The sequence below is a fragment of the Ictidomys tridecemlineatus genome, chromosome 7 (genome assembly GCF_052094955.1).
Source record: "Ictidomys tridecemlineatus isolate mIctTri1 chromosome 7, mIctTri1.hap1, whole genome shotgun sequence".
In the NCBI taxonomy this organism is placed as follows: Eukaryota; Metazoa; Chordata; class Mammalia; order Rodentia; family Sciuridae; genus Ictidomys; species Ictidomys tridecemlineatus.
This window is the reverse complement of record NC_135483.1, coordinates 79,428,321-79,448,878: the sequence shown is the minus strand read 5'-3', so window position 1 is coordinate 79,448,878 and position 20,558 is coordinate 79,428,321.

Sequence of the window (20,558 nt, the reverse complement as noted above, 5' to 3'; positions counted from 1 at the left end):
TTTTTTTTAAAAAAACTATTTTTCATGTTTTATTAGAGCATATAGTATCACACAGTAATTGGGTTCATTTTTTAAAACTTTATTTAATTTATTTAATATTTTATGTGGTGCTGAGGATTGAACCCAGTGCCTCTCACCTGTTTGACAAGAACTCGACCATTGAGCCACAAACCCAGCCCCTTGAGTTTCTTTTATAGTCTGGATATTAATTTCTTATCAGATGAATAGTCTGGAAATATTTTCTCCCTGTATTCAGCTGTTTCTTCACTCTGTTGACTTTTTTCTTTGCTGTGTAGAAGCTTCTTAGTTTAATATAATCCCATTTTTTAATTTTCACTTTTGTTGCTTGGGCTTTTGGAATCTTTTCCAAAAAATAAAAATGTAAAAAGACATCCCCCCCATATTATGTATATGCATGTCTTGAAGCGTCTCCTTCATGTTTTCTTTTAGTTGTTCCATATTTCAGCTCTTACATTTGATCTTTGATCCATTTTGAGTTGATGTCTGTGTATGTTGAGAGATAAGGGTCTAGTTTCATTTTAGGATATACAGCCTTTTTTCCCCCCTAATACATGCATTTAGTAGTTTAAATTCCCCTTCTAGCACTGTGTCCCCCAGATTTTGGTATATTTTCATTTTCATAGTACTCAATGTATTTTTTATTTCCCTGGAGGTTTCTTTTTTGACTTTTGGAATTTTAGACGTATTTCAGAGAGGTTTTTTTTTTTTTTTCCAAGTGTTTGGATATTTCTGGTTTGTTTTCATTGTGGTCAGAGAATGTATGATTTTAATTCTATTATGTTTGCTGATTTTTTTTTGTGTGTGTGGCACAGGATATGGTCTATCTTGGTATATTTTCTCTTAAAACACAGCATATTCTGCTGTTGTGGTGTGGGGTATTCTTAGTTTAATATAACCCCATTTTTCTATTGATCAGAAACTGTTCATTAATATGCTGTTGGTTTATTCCACTAGCCTTAATGATAGTTGTCTTGGCAATTGTTGAGAAAGAGATATTAAAATCTCCAACAATAATTATGGATTTGTTTATTTCTCCTGTCAGTTTCGATTAATTTTTGCCACACATGATTTTGTGGCTCTGTTGTTGCACACATACATCAGGATTGCTATGCCTTCTCCATGAATTGACCTTATCATTATAGAATGTCCTTCTCTGTCTCTGGTAATTTTCTTTACTCTTAAGTCATCTTATTAGATATTAATCTAGCTATTCCTATATCCTTTTGATGAAGGTTTGCATGATGTGTATTTTTCCATCCTTTTGCTTATGGTTATGTTTGAAGTGAGTTTCCTGTAGACAGTATATAGTTGAATTACAGCTAGATAATTTTTATTTAATGTATTTACTGACATGTTAGAGGTTAAGTCTGTCATGTTATTTTTTTTGATATTTCTTTGTTCTCTGCTTTCCCTTTTTATTTTTCCTTCTTTCTTGTGAGTTTCTTGAGCATTTATTTAGAATGCCATTTTGATTTATCTACAGTGTTTTTTTAAAATACCTTTGTTTTATTTATTTATTTATTTTTATGTGGTGCTGAGGCTTGAACCCAGTGCCTCGCACTTGCTAAGCAAGTGCTATACCGCTGAGCTATAGCCTTAGCCCCCTATAGTGGTTTTTTTTTTTTTTTTACATTTTGTTATATAACTTTTTAAGTGCTTTTTTGTAGCTATCACATTATATAACTGATCACAGTTTATTGCTCTGTTATTGTACCATGACTATTAATTTTCTATGACTTCTAGAAAACCTACCTCCAATGACATCACTTGTGATACACTTGTCTTAATCATGTCCTCTGCCTACATGTAGGACCCATTGGTCTGTTATAAATTTTGTTTCAACTATCCAGTGTAACTTAGAAGACCCAAGTGGAGAAGGAAGGCCTAATGCATGTACTTGCACATTTTCTTATTATATTATTTTTCCTTAATGATACCTCAACCTTCCTTCTTTTATAATTTCCTTTCTGTTCAGTAAACTTCCTGCAGTCATTCCTTTTGTGTGGCCCACAGTGACAAATACTTTTAGTTTTCATTCAACTGAAGATCTCTTGATTGCTTTTTCACTCCTTGAGAATATATTCACTGGGTAGATTTTTAGTTTGACAGTTCTCTTTCTCTTTCCACATTTTTTTTATTGGTGCGTTATAGTTATAGCCCTAGTCCCCTATAGTATAAAAAATATAATTTGGCCATTATCACTCCTTAGCAATGTCCTCATAGCCCTAGCCCCCTTCAATATAAAAATATAATTTGGCCATTATCACTCCTTAGCACTGTCCTCCTCCCTCTCACCCTCCACCTGGTCCCTTTCCTCTACTGATCTTTTGATTTTCGTGAGATCCATTTACTTTTCCTTTTCGCTCACTCACTTCCACGTATGAGAGAAAATATATGACCCTTGACCTTCTGAGTTTGGCTTATTTTGTTTAATATAATGATCTCTAGTTCCATCTATTTCCCTGCAAATGATATTATATTGTTATCTATGGCTGAATAAAACTCCATTGTGTATATATGCCACATTTTCTTTATCCATTCATATGTTGATAGACACGTAAGCTGGTTTTCTAGTTTGGCTAATGTGAATTATGCTGCTATCAACATGGATATAAATGTATCATTACAGTATGGTGACTTAAATTATTTAGAATAAATATTGAGGAGTAGTATAGCTGGATCACATGGTGTTCCCAAGCCTAGTGTTTTGAGGAACCACCATATTGATTTCCACAGTGGTTGTAATAATGTAGAGTCCCATAAAAGTCCCATCTCAACATCTTCTCCAGCATTTTTATTATTTATATTCTTGATGACTTCCATTCTGATTGGAATGAGATAAAATATCAGTGTACTTTTGATTTGCATTTTTCTAACGTTAATGATATTGAACATTTTTTTCATATTTTTTGCCTTTTCTATTTTTTTTGTGAAGTGTCTGTTTAATTTATTTTCCCATTTCTTAATAGGGTTAGTTGGTTTGGGGTGTTAAAGTGTTTTTGAGTTCTTTACATTCTAGATCTTAATCCTCTGTCAGAAGAGTAGCTAGAAAAGATTTTTTCCTCTTCTGTAGGTTTTGTCTTCACAATCCTAATTATTTCCTTGCTGTGCAGTAAGTCTTTAATTTCATGCCATTCCATTTTATAACTGTTGGACAGTTCTTTTCTTTTAGCACTTAAATCATATTGTGGCATTTCCTGTAATGTCCATGGTTTCTGACGAGAAATCTACTGTTGTTTAAATTGTTTTTCCTTTATAGACGAAGTATTGTTCTCCTTTGTATTCTTTCAAGAATTTTCTTTGCCTTTGTTTGCAGAAGTCTAAGTATGATGTATATTGGTTTCGATATTAATTTGAGTTTCTTTTATTTTGAAGTTCTCTTTACATCTTTAATTGGAAGGTTAGTTTTAATTGTTAGTTTTTTGCTAAATTGAGGCATTTTCAGCCATTGTTTGTTTGATTTCTTTTCAGGTCGGCCCACTTTTTCCTCTCCTTCTGAGACTCCCCAAATACAAATATTAGACATTTGTCTCATAGGTCTCTGAGGATCTGTTCACTATTTTTTCCCCTGTTAATCAGATTGGGTAAAGTCTGTTGATCGGTAGGTCATTGATTATTTCCCTAGTCCCTTCCATTGAGTTTTAAAACTTTACTTATGTTTTTTTCAGTTCTAAAGTTTACATTTGATTTCCATTTCTTGTGAAGATCATGTCTTTGTTAACAATGGCTAACGCTTTTTTTTTTCAGTTGTCCTAAGTATGCTGGCATCTGTGTTGGTGGCTTTAGAATCTTTGCCAGCTTTTCTAACATTGGTGCCATCTTAGTGTGGGCCTGCATGGATTTTCTTTCTTCAGTCAGTGCAAGATTCTTCTGGTTCTTGATATAGTTAGTGATTTAAGATTAAAACCTGAACATATAACCATTATATTCTGGGACTCAAGGTCTTACGTCAACCTTTGGTTTTAGGACACTTCTTCTGACACTGCCATAGAAGTGGGTGGGGAGGGTGTTGCTTTGTTCCTGCTACATGGGTTACAAGTCCAGGTTACCAACTAAGTCTCTGTGGACGCCTAGGTGTCTCATTCCTCAGGGTGAGTGGGTGTTGGGAGCTCCAGCTCTCCACTAATCTAACTAATGGTCCCTGGTTATGAGGGCTAAGACTGATCTCCCATGTGGCCTCTGCTGACAGCAGGGCAGGGGGTGGCCTCATTATCTCTGGACCATGGTGAAAGTTCTGATTGTCCCCTGGACCAATTCTGACACCACTCCAGGGGGAATGAAGAGCAGGGTGGTGGGGATCTTCCTAAAGCCTGGGGAGAGTGGGGATCTGGGCTTCTCACCTGTCCTCCGTTGGCAGGGAGTAGGAGTGGGATCATACTTTTTCCTCCTCGTGGCTGGAGGCAAGTAGCTATTTTCTAACAGCCTCCTGACTTGACAGGTTGGCCTTTTCCCTAAGTTTTCATTAGGACTCTTTTTGTTTATGCTCACTGGTATTCCAAGGCTGTCTGCTTCTTCAGTTTCAATTCTGGGATCTAGGAGGCAAAAAAGAAAACCCAAGACACTGGACATCATTGTTGTTCCTGAGATCCAGAGCTCTCTATCCAGAAGTCTGGCTTCTTCTCTGTACCTTTCAGTGTTTCATATATAATGTCTGGCATCTTTATTTGTACTTGGTGGGAGGAGTTAGGAAGGACACCTACTCCATCTTCCCAGAAGCAGAATTCCTGTCATTAACTTGTGAGGATCTATGCCAAATAATATAAACAGCAAGTGGAAAGAAGCAAGTCTGAGACTTAGTATGCAAATTCATCATCATGATCCCATGACTTCCATCTTCAGAGAGGACTGTGGATTCCTTTCTGGTTGCTTATGATGCCAAGGGTGTGAACGTTTTCTTGAAGTTGGTGTCACCTAATTCCTACAAACTGATTTTGTACTTGGTTATTCTGGGATCATTGCATTGAATTTCCTAAGGAAAACCAAATTGGACGAGTGTAAAACTGCTTAGCAGCCGTCACTTAAAAAGTGAGTCTGAATGCTGCTGCAGATGATGGCTAACTTTTTTGGGGTGGGGAAGCTCAGATCACCAAGGCTCTTAGAGACTGGTAGGGCCTGAGTGTTGAACACAGAGACTTTATGGTTCATATCATCAAGCAGTGATGGATTTAAATGACTGTTCCTGGACAAGACACATTAGTCGATTTCCTGTAGCACTTCATAAAGAGCAGTTAATTTTAGCCCACTCCAAGGGGAAAGGAGTCTTCATTGGCTCACCAGCTCAGTTGTCAGGGAATCACTATAGTGACAAATACTGTTACAGAGTATACAGAGGAGAGCCATTAATAAGTGCCCGCTGATGATGAAGTGTGGCCAGATTTCCTGTGAAATGAAGAAGTGGCGTGGAGACCAGGCCATCTCTTGGTGTCCCTGGTAATTAGTGATTAATGGACTTTTGAGCCCAACTTTTCCATTTGTATGTTGTTTCTAACTAGGGGTAGAAATGGAAACTATTTTTGGATCAAACCCTAGACACATTTAGGAGTTCAGAATTCATAAGAGGAAGACGAAGACCTGATTAAAGTAAACTTAGAAAGATAGATTATTTTAGAAATTACCAATCTGATCCAGCAAAAAAGTACTCCTTCAAATTACGGGAAGCTGTAAAACAGCAGTTGATTCTCACCTTCTCTTCTGCTATTGCACTTTACTAATCAAAAATCTTAGACACTTGGCAAATAGATATTCTGATGCCCCAATCCAAGCCCTACTCATTTGTGATATGGAATTGATATTTCTCAATGTAGGTTACTCTGATTTTCCAGGGCCTGGGTCTGGGGTAGGCATTTGACAAATGTTTTCTGAATGGATTGGCAATGGGTGATACCTATGTTGCATGTCCCGGGCCAAAAGAAGGTTGGACTTTCTTTGAATTTGGCTCCATTGGGTTTTAGATTAATTAAAGCATTTATTAAAATCAGGATTCCAAGGTTACTTTACCAATAGGATTTGAGATTTTGAAACAACTGTGGATTAGTATGGATCTAATGGCATGGTCTTTGAGGACCACTATACTATTAATACATGTGCGCGCGGGCACACACACACACACACACACACACATACCCAAAACCCTCTGTGTCTGTGGGTTTCATATCATCAGATTCAACCAACCACTGATCAAAAATATTCAAAATATTGTGCCTTTACTAAACAGGTACAGATTTTTGGGCTGTCATTATTCTATAAATAATACAATATAACAACTATTTACATAATATTTACATTGTAATAGGTATTATAAATAATCTATAGATTTAAGTGCATGGGAGAATATGTATAAATTTTTTTTGCAAATATTATGCCATTATGTATATGAAACTTGAGCATCTGTAGATTTGAGTGTCTGCTAGAGTGTCATGGAACCAGCCCCAATTCCCCTTGAATAGTAAGGGATGACTATATCTATATCTATAATGTAAATTAATTAGAAATATACAAAATATATATTGATATTTATGCTATCCACACTCATACATATACCAGTTTCCCACTCAGCTTCTAGATGGGTGTCATTGTTTGTGGGGGCACACTAGAGAGTGCCCTATATAATACTTTTACAGCTGTGGCCTCTGATTGGAGTAGATATTGGCTGTAGAGATGAGTGCCCACTTTGTCAGCGTCAGTCAGGACCAGGATGCATACAAGAGAGTCACCACCCCTGTGGTTTTCCTTGTGAGGTGTCACAGGGCTATGCCTGACTGCAAAAGAATCTGGATGAGGTGAGGGTTTTTAACTGGGTGCACTGCTGCTCAATGAAATTGGAAATATGTTGCTAAAAAAAGACAAAAAAAAACCAGAATGGACTTTGGGTTGAAATATCTGTGTTGTCTGTCACACGACTGAAATACGTGTTTATGTCTGTGCATTTACTCGGGGTTGAAAAGCTTGCTAGCATTGATGTTTTAATGCTATGAGTATGAAAATGCAATCACATCCTCAATTTTTTCTTTTTTCTTTTTTTTCTGTGCAGGGATGGCGTAGGGCATCTGTGAACTTGCTTTTTTGGCCAGATGAGTCAATTGAGATGTGAACATTAATTGGAACAGTTATGTGTTGACATTAGTCTGAAAAGGAAAAGATCATATTAATACAAATTCTTAGAGAAACAGAGAGTACTAAATTAAACAGTAATAAGTGAGCCTCCCTGGGAGAAGATGGGACATCTGTAAGCATTTCCTCCTATGGTTGAGCCTCTAGAGTCTTTGCCGGCCACGGAATCCCAGGAGTGTGCAGGATTCTGATTGTTCCTTACTGTGGAATTGTACTGAAAGTAAGCTACCCCAAGTCATTCTTTAGGGGTGAGCTCAGGAGCTGGTATGTATTTCTACATATAAAATCAATTTTTTGTAGCCCTGAATATTTTCTTGTTTTATATTTTTGCCCCTCCCTCACTGCTTTCCTTTAGCTTGTTTTTATCCTTTCCATCTTTTCGGACCTCATGTAGACATCCTACTGTGTAGACATTCCAACCAAAAGAACAAGACATCAGGAAAATCGTCTCATATCTAATCTCAGAGATCTCTCTGAAATTTCTGCAACAACTATCAACCTTCAACTTCATCTTCTTTCATAGTGAAAAATAATGAAGCTTTTTTTTCTATTGTCCACCACCTCTCCTCTCTCCCATCAATCTGTTTTCATCCATTGCATCTTTCAGGTGAAAGGAAATGGCTCAAAAGCTCAGCCACACTTGAAACCATTAACAATTAATGACTTGGAAACATCAATTGAAGTTTCCTATGTTAAAAAATGAAATGCTATGATCTTGGGGCTGGAGATGTAGCTCAGGGGTAGAGTACTTGCCTAGAATGCAGAATGCCCTGGGTTTAATCCCCAGAACTACACTACACTACACACACACACACACACACACACACACACACACACACCACACAAACTCATTTTTTCTCCCTAACTATGAGGCATAGAAAAAGAGGCCAGGGCTGGGGATGTGGCTCAAGTGGTAGCGCGCTCGCCTGGCATGCGTGCGGCCCAGATTCAATCCTCAGCACCACATACAAACAAAGATGTTATGTCCACCGAAAACTAAAAAATAAATATTAAAAATTCTCACTCTCTCTCTGAGAAAAAGAAAAAGAGGCCATTATTCTTTTATTGTTTTCAAATCTGTATATTGGATGAGAATTTTTTATAATTGCCATGATAAACAATAATACTTACTGATATCTGTTGAGCACTTTAGTACACGAGCACTTTTTTTTTTTTTAAACATGTGATACCAGTTAGATTTGTTAACAAACCGCTTCAAAACTTAGCGGCTATTTCCAAGTGAATGTTTGTATCCCCACCCCTGCTACCACAAATTCACATATTGAAACCCAAACTCTCCATGTAATTGCACCTGTGAAGCCTTTGGGAGGTGATTAGGTTGAGATGAGGTAATGAGGGTGGAGCCCCCACGATGGGACTGGTGACCTTATTAGAAGAGGAAGTAACTAGAGCTCTCTCTTTCCATCCTGTGAGGGCACAGGAGAAGGCAATCATCTGCAAGATAGAAAGTGGGACCTCACCAAGAACAGAATCTTCTGGCCTGTTGATCCTAGACTTCTCAGCATGCATGATAAAGAAATAAACGTCCACTGTTTCAGCCACCCAGTCTGTGGTACTTGGTTAGAGTAGCCTGAGCTGACGAAGACCAAAGTTTAAACCAAGAACCATTCCTTAGTGCTCATGAACCTCTGGGCGAAGGGGTCTAGACTTAGCTGACCATGGCAGGGCTTGTTGTTCGTGTATCTGAGATCAGCCGTTGTGTTGACGGAGGTTGTTTGGACTGAGAGAGCTTCACTCCAATATCTAGAAGTTGCTAGACTGATGGCTGGGGCCATAGAGTGATGGGGCCCCTTGTCCACTCTGCAACACCTTAGCTTCCCTGTGACCACAAGATGGCCATGGCATTCCAAAGGGGGAGGTCAGAGAATGCCCAACCTCTCGTGGTCCCTCTCAGAACTGGCATGATGCTGCTTCTACCACATTCCATTGGCCAAAAAGCCACAGGACCCGCCCAGATTCCAGGAAGAGAGTTGGCTTCTCCATGGGAGGCACCAAAGACCACATTGGAAAGGAGTTGGTGACACCAGGAGTGGCAGCAGCCTGTGGCCATCTTGGCCATGTATCTCACCTGCATTAACTGTTAATTCAGCGACCTTGTGAAACCCTATTTCTCTTATTCCCACTTTATGTATGAGGAGTCAGGCTTATGGGGGCTCAATAACTTTGTTCCAAATCACACCACTTAGAAATGACAGGACTGGGACTCAAACTCAGGCATTCTTCATTCTTCTTCTAGAAGAATGTACTTTTTGCTCTTCCCTTACAACGTTTCAAGGTCAACTCAGACAGGGTTGACCATAACATGGGTAAATTCTACGTAGCAGTAGAGAAATATAACAAGTGTTAATGTCTATCCATGTAGCAGGGTTTTAAGGAGAGTTGGTAACATTCCAGGTAAAATGATTGGCTCATTCAGAGAGCTGCACAGACTTGGGACCGCACCACACCTTCTTCAGAGATAGGACCAAACCCGATGGGGATCTGAGAGGCCAAACGATGATCTAAACTTCTAAGCCTCCTGGACGTCTTTCTGTGGGTTTCTCTAACCAATGTTCTCTCAGATCATTTCAAATGTTGCTTCTTTGATCACAGCGAATCCCCTGGACACAGATTTAGGAAGTTAATTCTCCATTGTAGCCAGGTGGAGACTCCCAGAAAACAGAGTAGACCCTCTGATAAAAAGGGGATGCAAGAGAATGGCTTAGGAGGTGAGTCACTTGCCATCAGATACATCCATTGCAGCTGGTGAGGCTCCTGGCCACTGCCTTGTTTTGCAAACATCACCAACCCTGGGGTCCTGATACTTAGAAAAATATAAGGACACAAAATCTGCTGATCGGTAAAAGGAAAACAAATAAAATAAACGGGTCTATTTTTAGGATGGCTGCAAAGCCAACGGATCTCAATCAGTAATGTGCAGCCTAGTGGAAGACATATCTACCTAGAATTCCTGAAGTGTTAAAGGAAAAATGTTGGGTCTCTATCCCCCAATTCTTCTTCCCTGACTCAGGCCAAGTTAAGTCAGGATGAGGATGGAATTATGATATTTGAAAATGGCTGAGGGGGAGTAATGACGCCCTAATAGGCATGGAGGGCATTATTTGTGCTCTTCTGGGGTAGAAACTAGAGAGAAGAGAGAAATAACCATGCACAAGTGCTTCTAGCTCTTGGCACCCTGTCTGGAATGACACATGTAATTTGACACATCTTGAAAAGAACAGATTTTCTCTAGAACAAGGAATCACCTTCCCAGGACAGTGACTAATGGTGAGGCCAAGTCAAACAGTGCGAATCTCTGTGTCATCTTGAGATTGAGAACTTCCTGATCAATGATCACAAGTTGCTGGTGGACAATTATGCTAAGACTTTCTTTCTACACTCAGAAGAAGGAAACAATACTATGGTTTCAACTGCATCTCCTAGACAGTATAGTGGAAGTGCCCGTAGGTGAATTTAGCAATACTGAGAAGAAGGCAGACGGTGCCTGTGAATATAAAGTGACCACATCAAGATGGTTGTGAAGCTGCCCTTAGAAGGGGACAGAGACTCCTCACTGTGCCTTGCACCCTCGCCTGAGGCATGGTCAGAGTTGCTGCCCAGCATGTTACCTACCCTCAGCTCAAAATAGCCTTGGCATGAGTGATTCCTTCGTACTTCTCTGGACTCAAATGAAACCAACCCCTTTCCAGTTGTGTGCTTTGCAAAAACAAGCAGCCTGGGAATTACACCAGGGCAGCCAATGACCCAGAAAGGCAATAATTAATTGACTGAAGGTTGACTTCGTGGACAAGACACATTCATAAAATACCAGGAAATGAAGACAGACTCTGCCTGAGTCAGATTTTCAGACATCAAGTCAGAAGCCTGGAGCCAGAGGCTTTGATGTGTGAATCATGACAAGTTCAGGGAAATGAAATAACTTCAGACAAGAGGTGGCGCTCTGCACTTTTCCCAGCCAAAGAGCCCAGAACTACCCAATGATCAGTAGTGCCTTCTCCTCTCTCTTCTCAAGAAACATCTGCAAGGATAAACTAAAGATACCAAAGGCTAAGCGAGCTCTCCAGTGTAATTCTTTAAAATGTTGGGCTCAGACGTCTAGTGCTACTCTATTTTTGTCTTATCAAACCTCATCTTGTTCAGTGTCCAAACACTCTCACTTAGATATGTACTAGAAGTAAAAGATATGCCAAATGAGGAGATCATTGCTGTTCTGATCCACAGAGAACTCCTGTTGATTACAGTTGCTGGGTAAGTCAGGGCCAGTGCAAGACAGCGCTCCTGCCAGACCCTAGCCTTGACTGAACTTGCAAATGCAAAGCTAAAAGATGCAAATAAAGGTTTTTCAAGGAAAAAAAAAGAGCTTATTTATCATGAATTTTATTAACAGAGTCATAACGTCAGAGATTTCGCTGAAGATGGATAAATGGATGGACTGCTGGGTGTGTGACCCTGAGGCTGTTCTCTGGAGGTATTAAACAAAAGAAGCTCCAAAACTCAGCTGAGTTTGGGAAATATGAAGTTAAGCTGGTTAAATAGGTTTCTTTACTACAGAATGACTCAGAACATTCTTTATCTAATGTGCCCTGTGAGTCTCCAAGAGGGGAATATGGTATGCAGGACTTCCAAAGTTGTGTAGTCATAGGTCTATTGCTTTTCCTTTTCCCATGGGTTGGCCTGGTCTATTGGGTGAATATGTGAGCTCCAGGCTCAGCCTGTCTGTTTGAATCTAGGATCTCCCACTGGGGAGGTTGGTGGCTTTGGGCAAGTTTTTTGAATCTAAATCTCGATTTCATCTTATATAATATAATAATATATATATTGTTAATAATATATATATATATGTATAATAATATCACCTGGCTTATAAGATTGTTTCAAGGTTGTGGGAAATAAATTAGCTAATTCATGCAAAGCCTTGCATTTATTTATTGCACACATCCAGAGGTAGTTAAAGCTTAACAAGTTATTCACATAAATCATGTTGCAGAATGAGTTTTGTGTAATATACACTTTTCAGAATATCAGCGTAGTGGATGTTGGGACTGCTGCTTAGGATCTCTGACATCCCCTGCCCCTGCCTGAAATGAATTGTTTCTGTTGGTCTAATTAGAAGGATGCTTAAGAAGTTCCTTTGATGTTTGAGGGAATGACAGGTCTTGAGTCTGAGTGATTGGTGGGTGTTGGATAAGGAACGTGGGTAGGCAACTTATTATAATGAGGCAGGTCATCCTGGGGAGGAAATTGATTCTTAGGGGACAGCAGACACAGGTGGTACCCTCATCAGTCCTCAGCTGAAGCCTGATTCTCCTTGGACATTTTTTTTTTTTTTTAGACATGAGAGCTAAAAGCTTGTAGCTTAAGTAAGTCTGAGTGAGGTCTTCTGTGATTGACTGGCTACGGCCTCTTAGCTGATGGCATAGGGAGATACCGTGGATAAGAAGAAAGCAAGGGGTGCTGGAAACAGCTCCAAGTCAGATGCAACCCTGCCTCTTTAGCGATTGGCAGCACATGTCAGAAGTATCTTATGATTGGTCTGCTTTATGGTTCCTAGGCAGTAAAATGGAGGTGGCCAAATCTTTTTTTTTTTTTACTCAAGCTTCATAGTAAGACTGAGGTACAACAGAGAGAAAGTGTGTGAAAACACTTTAGAGATGGTCAAGTGTGCTGTGAACGCAAGGCAGAAATGTTTATAACAATCGCGGAAATTTGACCACTTCTTGTTTTAAAGCTGTAACACTGTGGTGGTAGGAGATTTTTGGCTAATGCTAGAATAAGAACATAAAATCCAGCTGTCAAAATATTATAATTGATTTCTGTCTAACCCTAAGGCTTTAAATTCTGTGATGCTATAAGTTTAAGGGCTTATCTGTGGATTCCTGCCATTCTGTTATACTCAATCCCAGTTGAAATTCTATAACCCTGACTATTTCAAGAGACTCTGGAAAGTGTTCATGAATAAACAAGGAACCTCACATCGGGGTAATTTTAGTTTTTAAAATTTCCCAACTATGGGGACTATTGGTGCTCATTTATCTTCATTTTCAGTTTAAGCAAATAGACCCATTACTCCTTAATAAAAGGTCATGAAATTTTACTTCTATAGTGAGGAATAGGTGCAACCAACAATTTGGTAGAAAGTTAAAAAAAAGAAATCATCTACAAAATCAAGAAGAAGCATATTCTGCAGTAATTTTAGTGTATTTGAAACTTCATTAGCAATAATAATCATCAAGTCTTTACTGGGAAATTTCCTCCTGGGTTTCTCTTACTTCTACAAATCTTGCCAGGCATCCCAAGAACATGAGGCCCTGATTGCTCTTCCGATGGGCCAGTTCTTAGGCTGTCTTTGCAGTGAGCAACATCGAGGGAGTGGAGTAGGTTTTCCCTCCAAGATAAAGTGTGGGCTTGCTTATTGTTTGCTATAACAATAGTGGGTTCCCCAAGCTCAGTGTTCCTAAGTTGTGAGCCAAAACTGTTGTGTGTAAAACATCTATTTGGGCCTCTCTGTGTGAACTCTTGGGTTTTGGGGTGAAGGGAACTGCAATATGCATGCATGCAGATGCTCCTACTGTGTGGCATGGCCTGAGTGATAAAATCCGTGTCTCTGATCCAGGAGTTTCATGTCTTCCACCATCAACCATGGAATATGGGCTGTGTTTGTCAGTTTTCTGTCACTACAGTGACATACTTGACATAATTAACTGATAAAAGGAAAGGTAAATTTTGGTTCAAAGTTTTGGGGGTTTCAGTCTATGACCAATTTGCCCCGTGTTGGGGAGGGCCTATGGTTAGGCAGCATGTTATGACAGGGATATATGGTGGAGCAAATCTACTCACTCCATGGCACGGAAGCAAGAGAGAAGGGAAGGCACTAGCATCCCACAGTCCCCTTCAAGTGGACCCCAATCAACCAGAGACTTCTCCCTAGGCCCTACTTCTTAAAGGTTCCACTGTCTCCTAACGGTGCCACCCTGGGGGCCAAACTCTTAGCACATGGACTTTTGCGGGGATGTTAAGATACAGAATGTAGCACAGGCTAACTTATTAGCTTATCAAGAAGGCAGAAGCAGATCCCAGGGTCTTCAAAAGCCTGGAAACTTTTGATGATTTTGTACTTGATTCATTTGCATCAAAATTCCTTTTTAAAAAAATTCACACAGATGTTGTTCTTTTTTTTAATTTTTATTTTTTTTATTGGTTGTTCAAAACATTACATAGTTCTTGATATATCATATTTCACACTTTGATTCAAGTGGGTTATGAACTCCCATTTTTACTCCGTATACAGATTGCAGAATCACATCAGTTATACTTCCATTGATTTACATATTGCCATACTCACATCTGTTGTATTCTGCTGCCTTTCCTATCCTCTACTCTCCCCCCTCCTCTCCCCTCCCCTCCCCTCTTCTCTCTCTACCCCCTCTACTGTAATTCATTTCTCCCCCTTGTATTATTTTTCCCTTTCCCCTCACTTCCTCTTGTATGTAATTTTGTATACCCCTGAGGGTCTCCTTCCATTTCCATGCAATTTGCCTTCTCTCTCCCTTTCCCTCCCACCTCTCATCCCTGTTTAATGTTAGTCTTCTTCTCATGCTCTTCTTCCCTACTCTGTTCTTAGTTACTCTCCTTATATCAAAGAAGACATTTGGCATTTGTGTTTTAGGGATTGGCTAGCTTCGCTTAGCATAATCTGCTCTAATGCCATCCACTTCCCTCCAAATTCTATGATTTTGTCATTTTTTAATGCAGAGTAATACTCCATTGTGTATAAATGCCACATTTTTTTTATCCATTCATCTATTGAAGGGCATTTGGTTGCTTCCACAGTCTTACTCAAATCAGAGACACGGCATCTGATAGAAGAAAAAGTTGGCTACGACCTACATACTGTGGGGTCGGGCTCCAAATTCCTCAATAGGACACCCATAGCACAAGAGTTAATATCTAGAATCAACAAATGGGACTTACTCAAACTAAAAATTTTTTCTCCGATGTTGTTCTTTAGGGGTGCTTGTCTTCATCACTCACCAGCAGAGGGAGCCCACACTAATTAATTAGATACAGGCTCCTTCTTGTGTCACAGGTTAGAGCAGCCTGCATGTAAAATCCACTCACAGTCATCATGCTGGTGATAACGCATGAAGAGGAATTTAGGACATGAAATAGTAGCATTATTTACTTTGGTTTCAGGGCATTAAAGGAAAAACAAATTTTTTTTTTTTTTTACATTTTCCAAGGGGAACTCCAGGGTTGGAGGAAGTTGGGGAATGTGTCTTTACCAACCTGGAAAGAGTTGAACTATTTTCTAAATTGAAGTTGATAGCACTGTATCTGGTGAAAGGAAGAAGTCCTGGATAAAACAAAATATCTCTTTTGGAAATCTAGCGTTCTGTCTTTCCTTTGTACCATGTATGATACCGAGAAATGAGAAATTACCTGACATTGATGATGCTTAAAAAAAACTGTAAAGTCAAGTGCATAAATGAATACACATACAAATCTCATGGACTTTGCTTTCGTATGTTCATCTTGAAACCCTCACTTATCAAAATTTCAGACTGCATGTAGATAAATCCAGACCTGACTATCAGCCTGAGGCTAGGCTGACTTCCAAAATGAGTTTCAGCATCAGTTTAGAATCTCTTGTTTGTTTATAAAACATAGCTCTTCTCAATTATTTTTTTTTCTTCTAGGTGGAAGCACAAAATAAATAGATTCATTATAAAAAGGAAAACATTCAATAATTTAAAATTGCATTTTTAAGGATTGCCACATAAAAGGAAAACAAATTGTTATTAATGATAGAGCTGATGATAGTGGAAAATATTTACATGGGATTGTTTGAATTTTATTCTGAAACTTCAGAGTTAAATGTATTATAGAGTCATGTTTTTTTCACCTCCAAATCTGACTTTTTAACTTCTCTGTCACAATGACGTGGTTTGGTAAAAGTGACCTTTTTACTGGTGTGCTTTTCACTTCATAACTAGTGTTAATTTTTTTTTTACTTCTTATAATAGGTATTTTGCTTAGAAATACTTTAGAGAATATAAATGTCAGAAGAAAAAGCACACGAATGTTTTTCAAATATAGTCAGTTTTTGAGGCAGGCAGTGCTCTTCCAAAATGTTTTGTTAGAGGAAGTGATGTAAGTCAGATCTAATTTTCTCATACAGTGCTATGAGTCAAGAGTTATTTTCTTACACAAAGATTTAATGCCTCAATTTTAAAGGAATACTTTAAATACCGTACTGATTTCAACTGTGGATATCGGCGGTGGTACTTTTCTTTCCTTTCATCTTTATTGTCCCCCTCCTCCTCTTCTCCCTCCTGCTCTCTCCTTTCTCCTCCTCTTCCTCCTCCTCCTTCTTTCAGCACTGGAAATTGTGCTCAACTACTGAGATGCATCCCCAGCCTTTGAGATGGCACTCTCACTAAGTTGCTGAGGTTGGCCTTGAACTTGGGATTCTCCTGCCTCAGCCTTGTGAGTAGCTGGGATGACAAGCATGTGCCACGGCACCTGGCTATTGCTATAGAGTTTTCTGAGGCATAGGCGAATTGATTAAGGATGACCTCCTTAATTCAGAAGTTGGTCACATATTGTTTATTAATAGCTTATGCAAGAGAATACCTGGAATGTGGAGGATAAGACTAGATAATCTCAGTCTAGGAAGTTTAGGAAACCAAGGGTGAGGCTGACAGGGAAAAAGTGGGAAGTTTGAGGCTCCTTAATCCCTGGGCAGCTCAATGACTTGCAGAGATAGGGATGAATCACAGGAGAGGTGGAAAATCCATAAAGATGAGTTGTATGCTCCATTAGTAGCAATGATTTGGCAGCCATCCAATGGCTAGATTGCCTCTGTGGGAGCTTTGAGATCCAGGTAGGAGGTTGCAAAACTGGTGGAGCCCAAAACTGGTGGAGCCCAAAATGGTGGGGCCATTTTGAAAAGTAGAATTGCACCCAGGTGGCAGGCTTGCCAGCTGTGGTCCAGGCTACAGAAACAACCCAGTACTCCTAGGGACTTGGCTACAGCCCTATTTGACCTTGATTCTGTCACCAGCATCATCTGCAAAGCCAAGGTACCTGGAAGAAATCATCTAAGAATGGGCCCCTGACCTTCATCAGTCTGTGGATCCTAAAGCAGCCTGGGACCCAGCTCCAGTCTCTCAACCAGGGTCTGGGAGAATAATGTTCGCCTAAAGAATGGTGAAGTGGGGAAGGGAAGACACTCCCATGTTTCCTGAAGCTGGCTCAGTCCTACTGTGGATCCTGAAGCAGCCTTGTGACTTGGCTCCAGTCCTTCTCAGCCATGGTCTGGGGCCAGTTTTGCTTGCTCAGGGGCCTGCCCGGTGACCCAGCAGGAGCCACACCCATCCATGCAGTGGAAACATAACATACCAAAACTTGCGGGATGTAGCAAAACCAGTTCTAAGAGTGAAGTTTATAGTGATAACTGCCTACATTAAGAAAAAAGAATGAGGGCTGGGGATGTGGCTCAGCGGTAGTGCGCTCGCCTGGCATGCGTGCGGCCCGGGTTCGATCCTCAGCACCACATACCAACAAAAATGTTGTGTCCACCGAGAACTGAAAAATAAATATTAAAGAATTCTCTCTCTCTCTCTCTCTCTCTCTCTCTCTCTCTCTCTCTCTCTCTCCTCTCTCACTCTCTCTTTTAAAAAAAAAAAAGAAAAAAGAATGATCTAAAATGAATAACCTAACGAACACATTAAGGAACTAAAAAAAGAACCAACGAAACCTAAAGTTATCAGAAGGAGAGAATTAATATAGAGCAGAAATACATGAAATAGAAACTAGGAAGACAGTTGAAAAGACCACAACTGAAAGTTGTATTTTGGAAAGGTCAACAAAATTTTAGTTAGACTAACCAAGGAAAGAGAGAGAGAGATCAAATGAATAAAATCACAAAGAAGTGAAGAACTATTATAACAGATTCTGTGACAATGACATGCCATTGAACGTGATGATCTAGAATAAACGTATACATTCATAGAATCTACCAAGACGGGATAATGAAGAAATAGAAAATCTGAGCTGACCAATAATGAATAAGGAGATTGAAGCAGTAATCAAAATTCTTTCAACTGAGAAAATCCCAGGACCAGATGGCTTTATTGGTAAAGTTTGAAAGCATTTAAAAAATTATGACAATGCTTTTCAAAATATTTCAAAAGATCGAACAGGAGGGGATGCTTTTTAAACTCACTTTATGAGGTTAGTATTTTTTTGACACTAAATACAGAAAAGGATACTAAAGAAAACAAAATTATAGGCCAACATTCATGATAAACATAGATGCAAATATCTTTAATAAAACACGAGCAAATTTAATTAAACACTATATTAAAAGGTTCATACACTATGATAAAGTGAAATTTATCCCTAGAATTCAAGGATGGTTCTACATATGGAAGTCAGTTATTATTATATATTACATTAACAGAATGAAGGATAGAAATTACATAATCATCTCAGTAGATGTAGCCAAAGTACTTGACAGAATTTAACATTCTTTCATGATAAAAGCTCTTCATAAATTAGGTACAGAAGAAATAAACCTCAGAATAACAAATGTCATGTATGACAGAACTGCATCTAACATATTCAGCAGTGTGGATTCCATACCATTGCTCAAGGCTTTTCCTCTAATATCAAGGAAAAGACAAAGATGCCCACTCTCAATACTTTTAAGCATAGTACTGGAAATCCTACCAGAGCGATTAGCTAAGAAAAAGAAGTAAAAGTCATGCAGATTAGAAACTAAGAAAAAATTATCTCCATTTGCAGATAATATAATCTTATATGTAGAAAACCCCAAAGACTCCAGCATAAAACAGTTTAAAAACTAATAAATGAATCAGGTCAGGTTTCAGGATACAAGATCAACATACAAAATACAGTAGTATTTCTATGTATTACCAATGAATACCTAAAAAAATTTAACAATTCCAATGACAGTGGCATCAAAAAGAAGAAAATACTTCAGAATAAGTTTAAACAAGGAGGTGAAAGATCTTACCCTGAAAGCTATAAATCACTGATGAGAGAAATTGAAGAGAATGCAAATAAATTTCATGTTTGTGAATTGGAAGAAGTAATATTGTTACAAAGTCTCTAACTTTTCCAAAGTTATCCATTGCTTCCATGTCATCCCTGTCAAAATTCCAATGTCGTTTTTCTCAGAAATATAAAAAACAATCCTAAAATGTGTATGGAACCACTAAAGACCCTTAATAGACAAAGCAATCTTAAGGAAGGAGAACAAAGCTGGAGGCTTCACGTTTCTTGATTTCAAAATATATTGTAAAGCTATAGTAGTCCAAACAGTATGGTACTGGCATAAAGAGGGAGACAGACACCAATGAAACAAACAAACAAACAAACAAAATGAAATGAAAAACCAAAAAACAAACCAAAACAACAAGAACAAAAAAAGGTAGATGTGAGGTGATAATGTGCCCAGTGGCTTGATTGTGGTAATCACTTAAAATTTTATATGTATATCAAATAATTTGGTTGCATACATAAATATGTACAATTTTAATTTGCCAATTATACCTCAATAAATGTGGGAAAAAGAGAGCACATCATTGGAGGGTGAGGAGAGATGAGTTTTGGTAGTCCAGACAGCTCTAGCTGTTAAAGGAGGCAGAGGGTCATTGGTTCATTGATGATTTAGGGACTTTCCCTACATTTTTTTTTTTTTGCACTGGGAATTGAACCCAGGGCCTTGTGCCTCGTAAGCAAGTGCACTATCACTGATCTACACTGCCAGCTGTCTCTCGAAGACCCTTGACAGGGAGGATTGAGGAGGAGAATGGAACAATCTTCAAATGTGCTTTAAGAAAATGCCCCGTGTCCTGCACTGTACCTGGCACTCTTACCCTTCAGCAGAGAAGAAAGGTGGCCAGTCTCCTGGACTTTCAATGTGGTGCATCCAGCTAAACTCAACTGGTGCCTTCACTTAGGGCTGCTTACTTCTTGTGTACTAAAACGGAGCTGATTAATGTTACATACGATTACGCTTTTCTTCTCCACCTCTCTTCTCCCAGATTTCTCATGTTTTCCACTTTCCTTATTTTTGTGCGCTCCCCCCAAAGATGTTTCCCTGAAAGTAGAAATTGCTTATCAGAAATTCAGCTTTTTTATCGTGTCCCCCGTTCCTTTCTGTGGAACACGTGCGCAGAATGTTGCAACATTCAGAAAGATGGAGGTGAGAGCAAATGGTATGTTTTTAGGCCATGCTGATGCCTGGGCTTCTGCTGCATCTCAGCCCTTCTTGTAGGTTTATAGAGTACTTTGGGGTCCTTGTCCCAGGGGCAGAAGGAGCTTTTCTGAGGTGTCTCAGGGGCAGAGGGAACGGACTCTCCATTGAGACAGGCAGG